This window comes from Arachis hypogaea, chromosome 16 (assembly GCF_003086295.3).
Source record: "Arachis hypogaea cultivar Tifrunner chromosome 16, arahy.Tifrunner.gnm2.J5K5, whole genome shotgun sequence".
NCBI classification, from domain to species: domain Eukaryota; kingdom Viridiplantae; phylum Streptophyta; class Magnoliopsida; order Fabales; family Fabaceae; genus Arachis; species Arachis hypogaea.
In genome coordinates, this window is record NC_092051.1 from 87353871 (window position 1) to 87363260 (window position 9390).

Consider the following 9390-nt stretch of genomic DNA (forward strand, 5'->3'; position numbering starts at 1 on the left):
CCGATATTGGTTATTTTTTCCGAGGTGTCCCCGATCTGAATCTTTTCTATCTCGCCCTCTGGCTGGGGACGAAGTTCTTCTCGTCGTTGAACTCTGCCCAGCTCGATTGTGTGGAACTCTTCTCCTTTGCCTCTGAGGTTTAGGCTTTCGTTGTAACAGCGACGTGCCATTTTTTTATCTGCTTTTATCGTGGCTATCCCCTTTGGTGTTGGGAATTTCATACATAGGTGTGGGGTCGAAACTATCGCGCCGAGTTCGTTGAGTGTTGTCCGACCTATGAGAGCATTGTAAGCTGAACTTACGTCGACCATGATGTAATCTATTTTGAGGGTCCTGGATTGGTTCCCTCTTCCGAAGGTTGTGTGTAGTGGTATGTATCCTAGTTGTCGAACCGGGGTGTCTCCTAGTCCAAACAGACTGTTTGGATATGCTTGAAGTTCTTTTTCTTCCAAGCCGAGTTTATCAAAGGCTGTTTTGAATAAGATGTTGGTAGAACTCCCTTGGTCTATTAAGGTGCGGTGTAGGTTGGCGTTTGCTAATATGATGGTGATGACCATGGGATCGTCGTGTCCTGCGATGACGCCAGATGCGTCCTCTTTAGTGAATGTTATTGCTGGGATGTTGAGTGCTTCCTCCTTTCCTTCGACATGATATACTTCTTTGAGATATCTTTTGCGAGAGGATTTAGAGATCCCACCTGCTGTGAATCCGCCATGTATCATGTGGACATGTCTTTCTGGTGTCCGAGGTGATCATTCTGTTCGTTCAGTATCCTCATCTCTTCGTCTCTTTCTTTGATCATCATCTCGAGTGGCCAGGAATCGATCTAACTTTCCTTCTCTCACTAATTTTTCTATGATATTTTTTAAGTCAAAATATTCGTTCGTGGAGTGTCCTCGGACTCGGTGGTATTCGCAATATTCTTTCCGGTTTCCTCCTCCCTTTTTGCCTTTGAGTGGCCGTGCTGGGGGAATTTTTTCTGTATGGCATACTTCTTTGTATATCTCGACCAAGGATGCCCTGAGAGGAGTGTAATTATGGTACTTTTTGATTTTCTCCCCTTATCGATCATCTTTCCTCTTGGATTCCTTGTCTCTGTCTCGGTAGGAGGCCCCCGATTTTGAGGTCTCTCCTAACCGAGCATTTTCTTCCATATTGATGTATTTTTCTGCTCGTTCCTGCACTTCATCCAAGGAGGTCGGGTACTTTTTTGATATGATGGCGGCCTCTGTGGGTAAACTTTGTATGTCCATGCATGTTTTGTTGAATCTCTCCATATAGTTGCGGAGGCTCTCCCGATCTCCTTGTTTGATCCCTAGTAAACTGGGGGCGTGCTTGGCTTTATCTTTCTGAATGGAGAATCTGGCTAGGAATTTTTTAGCTAGGTCGTCAAAGTTTGAGATGGACTTTGGGGGTAGGTTGTCGAACCATCGAATGGCTGTCTTTGTGAGAGTTGTTGGGAAGGCTTTGCAGCGAACAACATCTGGGGCGTCGGTGAGGTACATTCTGCTTCTGAAGTTACTGAGGTGGTGGTTGGGATCCGTGGTGCCATCATACAGGGTCATATTCGGGAGTTTGAAGTCTTTTGGAATTTTGGTTTTCATGATTTCCCTGGTGAACGGGTCTTGCTCTTTGCGTGAGTTTTCTTCAAGAATGGCCCGGGGAGCTTTTAATTTGAGATCGGCTTCTAATTGCTGTGGTTTTTCTTCCAACTCCCGACGTCGCCGCATCTCTCTTTGTAGATCCCTTCCGATTTCCCGTTGTTGTTGAGTTTCTTTTTTCAGTTGTTTTAGGCGATCTAGGAGCGCTTCTATTGCCCCTGAATTTAGTGAGTCGCTGTCTTTGTTGATTTCCGGGGTGTCTTGTAGTGTGACATCCGCATTCTTGTGCGGCGTTCTCTCTTCCAGACCTGAATCGTGGTCGTTGTTATGGTTGTCCGCCATGGTGATGGGTTGACTTCCAGGTTCCCCGGCAACGACGCCAAAGTTCCGAGGGTTACCTGAAACTGGAGGTTGATCCCGGACGAGATCTTCCGTACTGGTCGGAGATAACGTGTCCGGCTGGCCGATGACTGCCGGAGCTATTGTATCCGACTTGTTGGACTTGCCACACTGCTGATCCTTAGCCACCGGAAGGTGGGGGGTACCTGCAAGAGACTCCGATGCTTAAGTTAGCATGGGTATTAAGCAGGTTTTTATGTAGAATCAGAGTATGAGTTATACTTGGGTGCTCCAGTGTATTTATAGTAGATGGGGCTGAGCTTTCTGATAAGATAAGTTAGTTATCTTATCTTATCTTTATCTTTATTTTGGGTGAAGTCAGCTTATCTTCAAAGGAACCGACTTTATCTCTATAGGCTTGGATTGCCTTTGGATTTGGGTCGTCTTCCTCTATTTGGGCCCTTTATTGGGCTCTCCTGTTGATTTGGCCGACTTCCTTGAGAAGAGGTCGGGTAGCCTGACCTGAAGAGGTCGGTCGCTTTGTCGCCAGTCATCCCAGGTCGGGTAGCTCGACCCAGGGTATGAACATGATCCTTATTTACCCCAATCCCAATCCAATTACTCCCAAACACAACCACTTCCCTATGTACCATGTCCAAATCCATCACCTCCAGAATCACAGGTTCGCCTCAAGGAAACAGTAGACGAACTTCAAACAACCCTTCATCAACTAGAGCAAGCAATAAGTCAATTATCTTCTAGACGTTCGAACATTCAAGGACCCACAACACCATGTGGACAATCTAATGAAGAGCGTAGCATGAAGGAGATACTAGAAACTCCAGTGGACAAAACAGAGCGTGACTTCGTACTGGAACAAGTAGAGGAAGCTGTAATTATAGAAGAAGAAGAGCTGGTTGAAGAATTAGGAGACGCTGAACTTCCATGGGAATCCAGAGTTATGGAGAATTCTATCAAGGACGTTACAATTGATGCTAAGGAGGATAGTGCACAACCCCCAAGGAAAGTATTTTATGAAGAACTAGACGAAATAATCCAAGAAGCAAGTTTCCTTGATGATGATAATCACGAGTCAAGTTCTCCTAGTAATGAACTTGCACCTGCAAGTGAATTCTCTGAGATTAAAGAACCTTATCCAAGTGAATACGAAGAAGATGTGGAGGTAGATTTCTCTCAACCTCCAGTTTATGACTTGAGTGATGAGGAATACATAGAAGACTTTGATCAGGATGATGTTGCATTTGAAGAATTCTGCAAAGAAGTGGAGAAATTCACAGAAGAGCACAAGGGAGTAGAACTTACAGAACCACTGGAAACACCCATCCCAAGGCCATACCACCCAATACAAGCTTCAAGTGGGTACAATCCCTAACCTTTAACTTTACTTTTCCACTTGAATATGGTTTGCTTGAAACAGATGGCTAGCTTAGAGCTCTCTGCGGCTTTAAGAGTAAGAGGAAAATGGCTCGCACTCAGAGCTGGTGCACAAGGTTCAATAAGGTTCCGCGCTTCAACTCGAAGTGCACGGATTGGCATCATGTTCAATCGAATGGGTCACGGAAGACATTTGGTCATCTTGGTGAGAATAGAATTTCTAAGCCGCCCGGATGGAAAAATATAAATCAAGACGAAGGCGGATTTAAAAGCAAAGTTTGGGATCTTGGAATCTATTCTGACATTCGTCACCCCGGAAGCCTGAGAATCTGTTTGAAGCTGCTCAGAAGCTTTACATGCCTAGTTTAGGACCCTGGAGGTTGTTGGCATTCCAAACATTGGTGGAGATTTTTGGATGAATTTAAGCACAAGCCACCATAACAGGAAGCTCACCATATGTCCAACTTAAGGACTTTAAATAAAAGTTCTAGGTGGGAGACAACCCACCATGGTATGGTCGTTTCTTTTTCAGTTTTATTTCGTGTTATTCATTTTTATTATTTTCTAATTGAACCTGAATATTATTCATTAGCCTTGAATACTGCATAATTGCATAATTGCATATATAAAAAAAGGGGGTGTGTGACACGACCGCATCGCTCATGCGATCGCGTCAGTTACGAAAAATACCTCCCACGCGTCCGGATCATTCACGCAGCCGCGTGATATGGAAATTGGTGTAAAGATCCAACGCCCAGAAAGTTGGGCTGGAATCGTGTGGTTGTTGTGCGTTTAGCACAAAACGGCCCACGCGGTCGCGTCCCTGACGCGATCGCGTCATTTGCACCACACCCATCCCACGCGATAGCGTGAGCGACGCGATCGCGTCGCGCGAATATCATAGAACCCCCAGTGGAGACAGAGAGTTGCGCTGAAACGATGCTGGAACTGTGTGTTTTGCACAATTTCCAGCTACGCAATCGCATGCCTCACGCGGTCGCGCCAGTCATCCTTCTACCCATTCCATGCGATCGCACCACCCACGCAATCGCGTCGACCCCCATTCCACCCCAGCCATGCGACCGCGTGCCCCACGCGATAACGTGGATTCAAATTCATTAACCCCCCAGAGACGTGAACCCTACCCTGTTGCGCCCCCAACCCCTTTTTCTCCCTCTTTTCTCTGCAAACCACCCTTAACCACCACCACCCCCCCAGCCAACCACCTTCAACCGCTGCACCTCCCTCGCCACCCAGCCACGACCGCGACGCCACCCCCTTTCCTCCCTTCCTCTCTTTCTTCCCTTTCTCTTCTATGCAACCCTCCTCCACCACCCAACCACCAACATCACTTCCAGCCACCACCTCCGACCGCTGCACCGCCAAACCCCCCAGACCTCACTACAACGCCAACCCCCCTCATTCTTCCTTCTTCTTCTTCTTCCACCCCCTTCTCTTCCCTCCACCACCGCGGCCAACCACCAACCACCGCACCGTCACCGCCGCGCCACCACCCACCACCACCACCACCCCCTACCATCTCTCTGCCCTACTTTCATTCATACGCCTACCAAGTTCCGCCAAATGCCGCTCTTTCAATTCGTAGATAATTGCACATTTTTTCCCTTTACGTTCAACATTAGGCTAGTTATATATGCATGTTTGTAGTGGATTCTAGGTTGTTAGGTAGCCTAGGATGTGGTTAGTGGACTTAGGCCTGTTTAATTGCGCTGTTCTTGCTACTTGTTTTCTAATTTTCGCAATTTCACTGTTTCTGTGATCTAAGCATTGTTCATATGATATTCTTACTGTTCATGCTGCTATTGCGACTACTCTTTCATGTTCATATTATTTCTATCTATTTGCAGTTTATTTTAATTCACATGAACTATTCTGCTTGATGTTTATTTTCCAGGAACTTCCAATTTTAGTCGGAATGCAGCCCAAATTTTTGTAAACTATCTTGATTTTCATTCATGTTTTAGTTTTGGCAATTTGAATTCTGCTTTACTCAGCTTTTACCAAACCAATTCATCTATGCACGGACAAGCTTTCTTCTTCTTCTCGATTTCCTGGTTAATAAATTGCATTTTGGATGCTTCAGTTCCATTTTTTGCTATTTCCATATCTATATGAATCATCATCAACTTTCTTGTTTGTACATGAGTTGACTGTAGCTTCTAATTGTAAATTCTTGTTACTTAGAAAATGATCATCATGCCACTTACTCTAACCCTCTTTTTACTAACTCACTGATTTCAACTTCCTAATCTCTTTTTCATCCCTAACCAACCTAACTTTCAGAACATTCCTTCTTGGTTTTTCACTATTCTCTGTAACCTTCTGATGCCAGGGCATTTTGGCCAGTTTCACTGACCTTTTCTTTACTGTTTTAGGGTAGTTTCATGCATTTTCTTAGGAAATAAGCAAGTTTTGGTTAGAATTTCACTTACATCTTGATTCAAGAAAACATTATGAATTTTATATGATTTCATGAGAATTATGCATGAATTGAATGATAAAATGGATGATGCATGATATCATGGGTTAGAACCTAGCTTTGATGCACTTTATTTGCTTGATTTCAGGACAAAGGAAGCAAGGAAGATGCCACGTTAATAGCCACGTTAGTCTAACTAACGTGACCATTAACGTGGAATGGAGGACAGCTTGCAACGTTAATGAGAACAGTGATCGCCAATAACGCCTGCGTGAGCCATCATAGCCCACGTTAGTTGCCACGTTAACTACGTTAACGTGGAAGCTAACGTAGAAGAGAAGTAAAACTCCAACGTTAGTGGTAAAAGTGAATGCCACTAACGTTGGAAAAGGGGGCACACCTAGCCATGTTAAGAGTCACGTTAAGTACATTACCGTGAACTCTAACGTGGAAGGAAAGAAGTGCCAACATTAGTGACACTCACCTTTGTCACTAACGTTGGACTAAGCCACAATTAGCCACCTTAGTTGCCACGTTAATTGCACTAACGTGGAAGCTAATGTAGAGGGAAGGAATGATGAACCAACGTTAGTGACACTCACCTTTGTCACTAACGTTGGAGATGGCTATCACTACCACGTTAGAAGTCACATTAACCTAAGTAACGTGAACTCTAACGTGGGAAGAAGGTTTTTGGAGCGTTAGTGACAAAGGTAAGTGTCACTAATGCTCTCGAAGATTTGGCAAGCCTACGTTAAATATCACGTTAACTATACTAACGTGAACTCTAACGAAGGGAGAAAGGGGTACTCTCAACGTTATTGGGAAAGGTAAACCCCAATAACGTTTGCGAAGGGCCAAGAGGCAACGTTAGTGGTCATGTTAGTGCCACTAACGTTGAAGTTAACGTGGACCATATTGGGTTAGGAACGTTAGTTAAAAAGGTGATTGTCACTAACGTTCTCGACCCCATACTTTCACTTAACGTTAACACCACTAACGCCCTAAGCTAAAGTCCATGCCTACTACCCACTTTCTCTGCAACTTCTTGTTCAACTTTCAGAATGCATTCTCCATCTTCGTTTTCTATTCCGAGAGCTATGAATAACTAAACCCCTTTCATTGGGTTAGGGAGCTCTGTTGTAATTTGATGGATCAATAATAATTTTCATTACTCTTCCTCTTTCTTTTCTCTTGATTTTACTAGAAAGCTTTCAATCTTCATCCAATTGGGTAGTTATCTTGGAAAAGAAGCTATTCATACTTGGATCTCTTCGGAACCTTGGAAGAGGAGTGAAGAGATCATGCTAGAAATGCTTTCTCATGTGGGACCAAATTGGGGTTTGGATGGATATAGTGACATATAATCCTACCAATATTTTGATTTGGAAATACATGTGGTATAATCAGTGACCACACTTCATCTCTTCTCATGAGCAATTAGACCAAGGAATTGGCTATTGATCAAGATTTGAGAGATTGAATTACCAAGGAATTGGAATTCAATCACTTAAGATTGCCAAGGAGATCAATGAATGCATTGATTGAGGAAGAGATGAAGATGAACTTGATCCGAAGAATATAACATCTCCTGAGCCCCATGAACTCCCCATTTCCTATCTCACCCATTCTCTTTAATTTCTGCAATTTACTTTTATGATCATCTTCCCAAATCCCCATTTAACATTCTGTAATTTATTTTCCGCCATTTACATTCAGCTCTTTATTTCCAGTATTTACATTCTCTGCTATTTACTTTCCCGCCATTTAATTTCCTGCAACTCTCACATTAAATTCTGCTTAGCTCAACTAGAACATTCTTCTAATTAAAGTTGATTGAACAATCAATCCCTGTGGGATTCGACCTCACTCTATTGTGAGTTTTTACTTGACGATAATTCGGTATACTTGCCGAGGGAAATTTGTTGAGAGACAAGTTTCCGTGCATCAAGTTTATGGCGCCGTTGCTGGGGATTGGTTTTGTATCAATAATGATTAAATTGTTGGATAACTAGATTGAGCAATGTTTTTCATTTTGTTTGATATCATTTAAGTAATTCACTTTCAGTTTAGCTATTTTCTTCTTTTTTTTCCCTACCCTTTTCTTAGTTGTTTACAATTCAGTTCACTAACCCACTAACTGTTTGATATATTGCATCACTCACACTAACAGCATTTTTAACAAGAACATTCTCTATCTTCCTTTTGCTTTGGCCTTGTTGGTTGTATGACAGGTAGAAGAAGCGAGGCTTCAACTTCCTTTGATTCCGAACCTGAGAAGACCTTCCTTAGATTAAGGAGGGAAGCAAGAGGAAAGAGACTTGTTGGTGCTGAGGAAGAGGAGGAGTATTTTGAACCAAACATGGATGAGAATATGGAGAACCACCATGAAGAAGAGGCTCACAACCATGGCAGAGAAGGTCCAGTGAATCATGCTGGGCAAGAGAGAAGAGTTTTAGGCTCTTATATAAATCCAAACCCAGGAAACTGTGGAAGTAGCATCCAAAAGCCAACCATACATGCCAACAACTTTGAACTGAAGCCACAACTCATCACTCTTGCTCAGAACAACTGTTCATTCGGAGGGAGTGTCCAAGAAGACCCCAATCAACACCTAACCACCTTTCCTGAGGATATGCGACACTGTGAAGTCTAATGGTGTTCATCCTGACACCTATAGACTGCTTCTGTTTCCCTTCTCACTCAAGGACAAAGCATCTAAATGGCTGGAATCCTTCCCGAATGAGAGTTTAACAACCTGGGAAGATGTGGTGAACAAATTCTTAGCAAGATTCTATCCCCCTCAGAGAATCAACAGGTTGAGAGCTGAGGTACAAACCTTCAGGCAGCAAGATGGTGAGACTCTATATGAAGCATGGGAGAGGTTTAAGGATCTGACAAGAAGGTGCCCACCAGATATGTTCAATGAATGGGTACAGCTACACATTTTCTATGAAGGCCTTTCTTATGAATCAAAGAAGGCAGTAGACCACTCATCCGGGGGATCTCTGAATAAGAAGAAGACCATTGAAGAAGCCATAGATGTCATTGAGACTGTAGCTGAGAATGACTACTTCTATGCTTCTGAAAGAGGCAACACTAGAGGAGTGATGGAGCTAAACAATGTGGATGCATTGCTGGCCCAGAACAAGCTGATTACCAAGCAGCTGGCTGACCTTACCAAGAAGATGGAGAGGAACCAGGTAGCAGTAATCACCACCTCATCAGCAACCCAAGAAGGAGTGAATGCAGAAGCAGAGGGTGAGCAGGAACAAGCCAACTACATTGGAAACTCATCTAGGCAGACCCATGATCCATACTCTAAAACTTACAATCCTGGTTGGAGGAACCACCCAAACTTTGGGTGGGGAAATCAACAAGATCAAGGCCAAGATCAGAGACGTCACAACCCCAACAACAATGCAGCTCACCAACACTACACACAGAGATCATATCAGCACCCACCTAACAACACCTCTCAACATCCATATCAAAACCAAAATGGCCATTCTCATCCCTCCAACTCCAACTCACCATCATCCGAGGAAAGACTCTCAAGGATTGAGACCTTTCTTGAAGGCATATGCAAAGAAATTCAAGATAACAAGGTGCTCA

At 43.7% G+C, this 9390-nt stretch overlaps 1 non-coding gene across 1 annotated transcript; it reads right to left on the reverse strand.

Annotated features, from left to right (window-relative positions):
- Positions 1-8591: 8591 nt before the first annotated feature.
- On the reverse strand, positions 8592-8698 carry LOC112760648 (small nucleolar RNA R71). The gene has a single exon (XR_003181079.1). It is a non-coding gene; the product is annotated as a small nucleolar RNA R71 (small nucleolar RNA).
- Between the last annotated feature and the right edge of the window lie 692 nt (positions 8699-9390).